Here is a 9,450-nt window from a genome sequence, read left to right on the forward strand (position 1 = left end):
CAGATCAGGACCAATTTGCTCTCAAAGATGTTTGTAAATTTCACAGGGAAATCCATCACACCTAGGGGATTTGTCATCCGCCATGGAGTAAACTGCCTCTTTAAGGTCTCGAAGGGAAAGAAGTTTCTCACAGAAAGCACGTTGCTCAACCGCGAGGCGGTTTGGAGTAATAGTAATACACTTTCTGAGAGCCTCCTCCTGAGCAACCGAATGGCCCTGTGAAGCAAAAATGTTCTCATAGTGAAGAATAAAAGTTTGCAAGATGTCAGGCAGACTGGAAAGAGCATCAGTTTCATGTTTTATCTTTTTAATCTCAACATTGGTATGACGGGCTTGGAGAGCCTGGAAGAACTCCTTTGAGGCTTTGTCACCAACCTCCAACTAGTGGAGACGAGCTTTAATTTGAGCTCCTCGGGCAGCATAGTTATCAGCAATTTTCTTTTCATGGAAAAGCTTGGAAAGCTGAATTTGAAGATCCACATCAAAGGGGTTGAAGGTGAGTGCTTCAGAGGCTTTTTTGAGGGCAAGGGTGTTGGCTTCATAAGACCATTTTTTGAAAATTTTCAGCTAATGCCCGTAGATGTGCAAAAATTGAGTCGTTCTGGTAATGGCATCATTCCACCATTGAATCCAACCTCGATGGGAATGTGGACATGGTTCCAAATTCCAGACACGTTGTATGTGGGAGATGGTGGAAGCATGCAACAACACAGACGTGTTGAGGAAGAATTGAGACTTGACCACTTTGGGGACAACTGTTTGCCAAAAAATGCCAAAATAAACAGGATAGCGGTCTGACAACGTCACATCTATCAGGGGAATGACAAGTAGATCAAAATCTTCAAAAAAGGAAAAAAAAAGATTGCACCGAGATCATAGCACGATCAAGACATTTCAATATGCAGTCAGGACCGGCTCAAAAATTGGACCAAGTGTGCCAGGCCCCACTACCATGACAACGGCTAGTATTGGGATAAAAAAGGCCCAATTTATGATGCATGTAAAACCAGGCTTCTCTTTGCCTAGCTCTCCAATGGAAAGGCAGAATGCCATCTTTGTCAGAGGCCACTTCAACCATATTGAAGTCCCCACACAGTACCCAAGTAGCTGGCGGCAAGTTGTCAGCAAGCCAAACCCACAATTGTGCCCTTTCCACAGCATCATTGGAGACATAAACATTAATGACTCCAAAAAAATGATTGTTAATGGAAAGCAAAAGCCAAATAATACAGTGTGTGGGGTCAGAACCGTGCGAGATAATAGTAGAATGAAGGCGAGGTGACAGGAGAGTAACTACACCACCTCGGCCAGCTTCATGCTAAGAAGAAAACATGATGCTATCCTGCCAAATGACGTGGCATGCAACATAAAGCATGAAACCAGAAATCTTAACTTCTTGTAGGCAAAGAAAATCTAAATTTCCAAGTCTATGACGGGTATCCTAGACATAGAACTTTCTGGGGAGGTCTGTAAGACCTCGAACATTCCAAGAGAGGAAGTTCATGAGAACTCTTCCATATCATCCTTGTCCTCTAGAGAGGAGTAATTATTTTGCAAAAAGGTAAAAATCGGGTGGAAGTCAGACGGGAAATCCTCTGGACTTACAGCCTGTCGTTTTACCCTTGATATCTTCACACGTCCAGGAGGACTACGAGAATTTCTTGTTGCTGGTGGCACTATGGAAGAGACTACAAGAGGAGAACAAGCCCCAGCCAAGGACGAAGCCCTGGTGGTCACCTTAATCCCCTGTGAACCAGCAGGGTTTGAAACCTGCGAAACCAGAACAAATGCAACGGAAGTCACTGGCGTCTCCACGGTAGCAGGCACTGATACTTCGGTGGAAGCAGGAGGAATCGCGGTAATTGTCGCATAGGATGTCTTGGGGGCCAAAGGATCAGGGTAGGCTTACCTTTACGCCCAACAGTAACCCATTTTTCTTTTTTTCCTTCGACCTATTTGACAGGCGTCACTTTAGGCTGGGGTTTGGCCCTAGGCATAGCCAAAGGGCAATCCCTGATCTTGTGTTCTGCAGACTGGCACCTATAACAGGTGTTAGGTAGGTTCAAGTAAAGCACCTTCTGTGCGAAGGTTTAAGTGCCAATCTGGATTTCCACAAAATCCTTGAGATCTTTAGAAAGATCAACTTCAATGCAAACACACTGCTGAGGGCGAGCATTAAAAAATTTCTCTGACTGCTTGGTAACAACTTTGCTAAGGGCTTGGGCAATAGACTCAATAAAAGGCTAGCAGGGCAAGGGTAGACCTGGGAATTTGACCCAAACAAGAACCCTAAGCTTTTTATCATCCGAGACAGAGAAGTCTTGGGACCATTTCTGAAAAACAAGCAGAGAGGAATGCACAGACCAAGGGCCGTTGGTAAAAACTGTGTCTTCTTGCGACGGGTTAGCAAAGCGAAATAAAAAAAAACCTTTGGTAAGGTTTTGCACAATGTCAAGGCGGACTCCATGAGGAGTCCAGCTTTTGTTGACCCATTCTCTGAGCATAGCTTCAGGGGGAGTCCTACCAACAAAATATCCTATCAAGGTATGTTGTTCTAACTAGTCACATGCAGCATCAAATTCTTGCAAAGGAAGGACAATATCAGGATTACCTCATGGAAAACCTTCGGGACAAACTTGCGCGGGCATTTGTTCAGTGGTGGTGCCATGGCAGTCCGAAGCAGCAGTGTGAACACCAGAAACAATTGGTTCACCGTTGGCTGGAGCCATTATATCCTAACCTAAAGCTCCCACAATAAATGTGGTATGACAAGTGCCGACAAAAGGGGAGTGCAAGCGAAGGGCCGTACACAAAAAAAATTGAAAGTTCGCATGAAGCAAGAAAACCCTAGCAGAGCAAAAAAACCGTCCTCACATCTCATCAAAAGTTATAGTTAAATAGTGAGTAAGACTTAAGATTATTATTATAATTACTACTAAAATAGAACAAGAATTAGAAATTATAATTAGGGTTTAAATTTATAGTTTTAGGATCAAATTTGACATTATAGGATATTGTTTAAGTAATTAATAACTATTTTAACATAATTAATTTTAAAAATATTAACATTCATATTAATAAAATCAAACAAATAATAATAATATTTTTAAAGAAAATTACCTACCCATGGGGTATGGCCGAGTACCCCTCAATCGATGGGAATGATCGCACTGAATGGCCTTTCATTTTGGCTATGCTTCAGGCTCAAGGTTTTGGTCCCAATTTCCTTCAGTCCGTGGAGATGCTCTTTGGTGATGCTAATGCTTGCATCACCATCAATAATTCATATTCTGAAGCTTTTGGACTTTTTCATTCCATCAGACAAGGTTGTCCGCTAGCTCCAACGCTTTATGTCCTTGCTGCTGAAGGTTTTGGTTATTTACTTGCTCATTCTGTGTCTTCAGGACTGGTCCATGGCATTTCCTTGCCTGATTCTTCCTCCTAGTTAGTCAATGGTCATTTTTCTAATGATTCTTTTCTTACTCTTCTTGAAGATGAAGAAAACATCAAAAATGCTTTAAATTGTCTAGACACTTTTTGTCAAGCCTCTGGCTCTGCCATTTAATGGCATAAAACACTCTGCTACCGACAGTCTTTTTTGCCAGCTCCACCTTGGCTCAGCTAATTCCAATGGAAATGGGTTACTCATGGAGAAATCTTCTGCTTTCTTGGCATTCCCTTTGCTTTCCAGGTTTCCCTATGGAAATTTGGAATGCTGTGCTTACAAAGATTAGCAAAAAGCTTGATTATTGGATCACTAAGCCGCTTTCTCTTGCTGGTAAATTCCAGATTTGTTCTAAGATTTTGGCTACCACCTATGTGTATTATTCTTCTTGTTGGGATCCGTCCAAAGCTTCCTATCTCAAATTAGAACGTTTGCTCTGAGATTTTCTTTGGGCCTCTGGTTCTGACCATCATGGTTTTCACAGAGTTGCTTGGGATTTCTATTGTCTCCCAAGGGAATGTGGGGGTCTTGGCCTGCTTTCCACTTGGAAGCAAGGCCTTCCCCTCTGTGCTAAATGGATTATCAAAGCTATTTCTAGAGATGAAGCCTGAAAAATTCTTGTCAGACATTGCATCTCTTCAGGCTTCCCTGCTAATAGACCGATGTGGAAGGGGATTGGTTTTTGAACCCTTGTCACTATGCGTGAACCAGTGGTCATACAGGGCTCTTTTGTTATAAAGAGCATTTGGAAAGCCTAAGAAGCTGTTAAACCTTCATTGGGCTGGTGATGAGTTTTGCAATGGGTTGTCCTTAAATCAACAGAACATTTGGTGGTCTCCACTATTTGCCTTCCAGGGTACTCCTCTTGCCAAGACTCAAGGTGCCACTGCTCTGCGTTTCTTTAAATGTGGCATCCACACTACCAAGGACATTTTTTCAAGAGTCACCATGAATTTTAGGTCATGGGAAGATATGCAAGTTTAATACCACCTTGTTCGTGCCGATCGCCAGTCTTATGACCTTCTGTTGTCTTCCATCCCTGTGCACTTACTTCATAAAGTGGGGATTCAGTCTATTCGTCCTTAGTGGTATGATTGGAAGTGGTTTCCTGCCACTCCATTTACCAATTATAAGCCCAATATGGGATATAGATGGCTTTCACCCCACCTTTCGATGGTGGACACGCTTAATCAATGGTGGCATTTGCATTCTTTGCTTTCTCAATGGAGAAAACGATTCGACACCATTTGGAGTGTCATTATAGAACTTAAGATTGCTCACTTTTCTTTGTGCCTTGCCTTCTAAGGTCTTCCCCTGGGGCCTCAGCTCAAGCACATTGGGATTCCTGATCCCAGATGCCCCTTCTGTGGCCAACCTGAGTCCTTGATGCATATTTTTTGGTTTTGCAAGCATGCTTAGAATTATTGGCACTGGATTCATGATATTTTCAAGCCTTTCAAGCCCGAACCTTTTTCGTGACACATGATCCTGCTGGGTGATTCCCCCAGATTTCCTCGAAAGTTCTCCCAGATTTGGCATACTTTCAGGATGGAAATTTTGTTTTCTCTATGGAAAGATAGGAATGCAGTTTTATTCACTCACAATTTTTTGGATGTTAACATTGCAATGTACACTAAGGCATGCATTTGTAACAATGTCATTATGCAGATACATGTGCAAGCTAATAAAGTTGCCTTGGAGGTTGCCCACTTATAGGAATTGTTAAATCATTGGGGCAATGCTCCTTGCACCATTGCCAGAGTGCCTTTGGATGCCTCGGCTGATGCCTCCTCGTCTCGCGGTCACCGTTCTCGCGCCAGTCCTTTGGTCACCATTCACACACGTTGCGCTCCTAGGGTCCCCGCCACCATGGTCATGGCAATTAGAGGCGCCGCTCTGCTTCCCCACCGCGTGGTGGTTCTAGTTGGTCCCCAGCTCCCCCCCTGGGTGAGCTTCTGGCTGGTCTCTGGCTCCTCCCCGTGGATGGGCACACTCTGACAAGTTTCCTCGGCTAGCCTTGGCAATTTCTCCTCCATGGCCAGAGAAGAAGGATGCAGAGACTGCGACTACCCTAGATCCTACAGATGCTATTGACGGCTAGACTTTTCCCAGTCTGCCTCACAATCCCACTGATGCGTGGGGATTTCTTGATAAAGATGATCCTCCTCCCTCTGCTGGTACTGCCTTGGCAGCTTGAGGTGGTTTAAAATGTTTTTTTTTGATGAATAGTTTATAGTTTCTGGTTGCGCCCATGTTGTTTATTCTGGCTTCGGCCGTTTTGAACTCATTCGCGGGGTAATCCTATATCCCCCGGCCCCTTTTTTGTGAATTGTAATTTTAGTAAATTTTATTAATTGAAAAGGACTATTCATCAAAAAACTATAACTTTTACCTATATGTACAAAAAATTATCATTTTTAATGTTAATGTGTTTTAAGGGGATATTTGTATGTTTAATTTAATTTCATGTTAAATTCAATAACTTCTAATGTTTTTAAGTTAGAAATTATGTTTTTGATTTTAAAGATTATTTGCATGTACATGTAGTTTGATGGATTTAGTTTACAAATTTATTTACATGTGCACATAAAAATACACAAACACACACATGCATGTATTAGATTTCTCATTTAATTTTACTATTTATGTTAATTTTATATCTATTCACATGTGCACACTTACAATGTTTATACATTCCATTGTTATTTGTATTTCATCGAATACCTACATATTATGGCATCTAGTGGTTAAGAGCCGAGTGTAGGGGCTAGTAGTCATCGATCATCACATGGTGGTAGAGCATCACATACTTCATCTTAGGACCATACTCCCTAAAGTATGATGACTTGTAGATAGGGTGTTATGAAGACATTGTATGAAACTCTAGATAAGCTAGAGCATACATTGCAAGATGTTGAGTGCCTCCTTAATAGGGAGAAACTACATTCTATCATGACCAAGCTTTTGCGTAGGATTCAAAAGATTGAATCATACAACCCTAATGAGGATCTATACATTGAGACATATCACCACATGTTTGTTAACATATCAATCAAGTTTTTTATTAGTGACACACTTATTCAGATTATAGATAGCTACTGAGCTCTTTGTACAACTATCAGTGTTTGCCAAGTATTTCAGTTGTCATCGAGTTCTATAGTTACTATCGAGTCCTTTGGACAAATCTCAGTGGTTACCGAGTAGTCATAATTACAGTGAAGATTAGCAGTGTATGTTGGAAATTTGATTGAAAAGCTCATTGTTGAAGATCAAAGAGGGAGATTGTTACAAAGAAGAAAGTTTGTTGTTAACAAAATATTTTCAATCATTGTTTTGTCACTGATGTAAAACCTACTATTCGTAGGAATGACATTTTCTTATAAGATCCAAGTACTATCACTTAGTTGATTGATGAAGAGGATTTGATCAACAAGATGTAATAAGAGTGCCTAAGGGAAAGGTAGAGTTATGATATTGTAATGAAGTGCAAGGATTAGTTAAGACAATGGTTAAATGATGTATTGATAACATACTCAAGGATACAGAGGTAGGCCACACTTAAAGACATTGGAGGAATAAGTTGCAACAAGGTTGACTATAAAGCTTAAACTAAGTTCATTAGTGGGTGCCAAGCAAGCTAGTTAGAGTCAAGAAACATAAAATTCTAGTGTGTGTCGAGTAATCTTTAGGTGCTGAGCATCAAAAATAACATAGTTGATGCTGAGCAACACATATGTGCCGAGCACCAGTATTTCAATAGTGTTGAGCTATTGCATTATTTCAAATGACGAAGATTTGCCAAATCTGAGCTGACAAAGTTGTTGTCTTGAATTTTGTGAACTAGTTGGAAGATAAGGATGATGAGTTGGAGGCACATAATTCTATGTAAACCATTTTTAGGTGAATTCAAGAGGATTATTCAAGAAGTTTCTAGAGGAAACAAAATATGGGTTAGATGCAATGAATCCTACCTAATCCATACGAATTGAAATAAAAAAGAAGGAAGAATCAAGCCGAAAAAGAACTCCAAGACTTCTATTTAAGGAGTCACAGACCAAGAAACAAATGTTGTTGATGCTGTATCTGCCAAATAGTCAAATTGTGAAGTAGTTAGAAGGGTCTCAAGGAGAAGGCATCTAGGAGAAGGAAGAACACAAAGGCTCTGCTTCTACAAGTGGTCATGAAGAGATGATTGCACTGGTGAGCATAGAGACTCAAGGAGACTAAGCTTGAAAGGAAGGCAAGCTGTCATAGTTGCAAAGATTGAAGGCTAGGCAATGGTATGAGCTGAGAAGTGATTTAAGATCTACAAGTTAAGTTGTACATTGTAGTCAGGTCAAAGATTTTCTAATACTCTTTAGCAATTGTATTAGATATGAAAATCTTATGGACTTAGGTTGGTTTAATAGCCATTTGTAAATCTTTTAATAGGGTGGAATTCCAAGTGAATGTTCTAAAGTCCTCTAACCAGGCCCACTTCTAACAGGGTGGTTAAATCCTCTAACAAGGTCACATTTAACAGTGTGGTGTAAGCCTTTAACAAGGTAGGTCTTTCAAAAGGCATCACTTCAAAAGAGTGAGAATTGAGTAGCATGTTACTGGTGGTTTTTCCCAAATTGGGCTTCCACATAAATCACTATGTTATGTGTTGATTTCTTATGTGTTATGCTTGCTTGTTGATTTACAGTAACTTGCTGATGAGAAAAGTTAATGCTTGGATGAATAAATGGTTGAATGGGCTCACTATACTTAGTGAAAAGTTTGAATGGGACATTTGGACCTTGAATAACTAATTCACACCCCCCCCTCTTAGTTATTCTAAAGCATTTCTAACAATCGGTATCCGAGCCATCTGTTGATTTAGTTTCAAGGTACTAGAAGCAAGAAGATCAAGATGTCCAAGAGAGAAGTTCCCAAGCTCAACAAAGACAACTTTGCTACATGGTAGAGTCTGATGAAATTGCACCTTGGATTAGTAGGTGACTACCCACAAACTTCAATTGGAACAAAACATGGAAATTCGGCTAGACCTCTTACTATATATGGTTTGAGCAAAAGGAAGGAGTACAATCAAGCAATGTTGGAAATTGCCTCTGCACTTAGTTATGCAGAATATGATGATATCAAAGATTGTGACACAACATTCAAAATGTGGAAAGCCCTAACAGATATCTATGGAGGAGACTAGAATGTCCAGAGAGCAAAGAGAGAAAGCCAAAGAGGAAAGTTTGATGACATGAAAATGGAGGAAGGAGAAAATGCTGCTCAATATGCTGCGAGAATAAAAGAAGTGGTAAGTGCAATAAGAAGTCTAGGTGGTCAATTGGAAGAAGAAACTATCATCAACAAATACTTAAGAACTTTTCTCCCTATCTATGCTATTAGAGTCTCAACCATTCAAGAGCTAAGGTGTGTATAAGGAAACACACTAACCTTTGAAGGAATAGTGGGAAGACTTACTGCATTTGAATTGTCCAATTTGGATAACTAAAGACTTGAGAACCTTGAATCTGCTTTCAAGGCCAAGATGAAAATAAAAGACACTAAGAAGGAGATATCAAGCAAGAAGAGAAGAAAGGAAAAACATGCATCTAGTGATAGCAGCGTAGATGAGGAAGATGTGGAATAGTTAGAAGCACTACTAGCTAGGAGATTTCATAGAGGCAAAGGTAAATTCAAGGGTAAGCTCCCTATCATATGTTTCAATTGTAATGAAGTAGTTCATATTGCTGCAAGATGTACACATAAGAAGAACTTCAAAGAAGGAAACAAATACAAGAACAAGAGAGAAGATGATGGCAAAGATTACAAGGAAAAAGGCAAAAGATGCTACATTATTGAGGAAGATTCTGATGAGAATGATGATGAAGTAGTCTATGTGGCCATGAAGGATGAATTAGATAAAGATGAAGATGAAGCAACAACATTGGTTACCTATGTGAACAAGAATGACAGGTGGATCATAGATAGTGGATACTCACATCACATGACAGGAGATAAAAGTA

This window comes from Cupressus sempervirens, chromosome 8, assembly GCF_028749045.1.
Source record: "Cupressus sempervirens isolate cs-2001-9-10 chromosome 8, ASM2874904v1, whole genome shotgun sequence".
In the NCBI taxonomy this organism is placed as follows: Eukaryota; Viridiplantae; Streptophyta; class Pinopsida; order Cupressales; family Cupressaceae; genus Cupressus; species Cupressus sempervirens.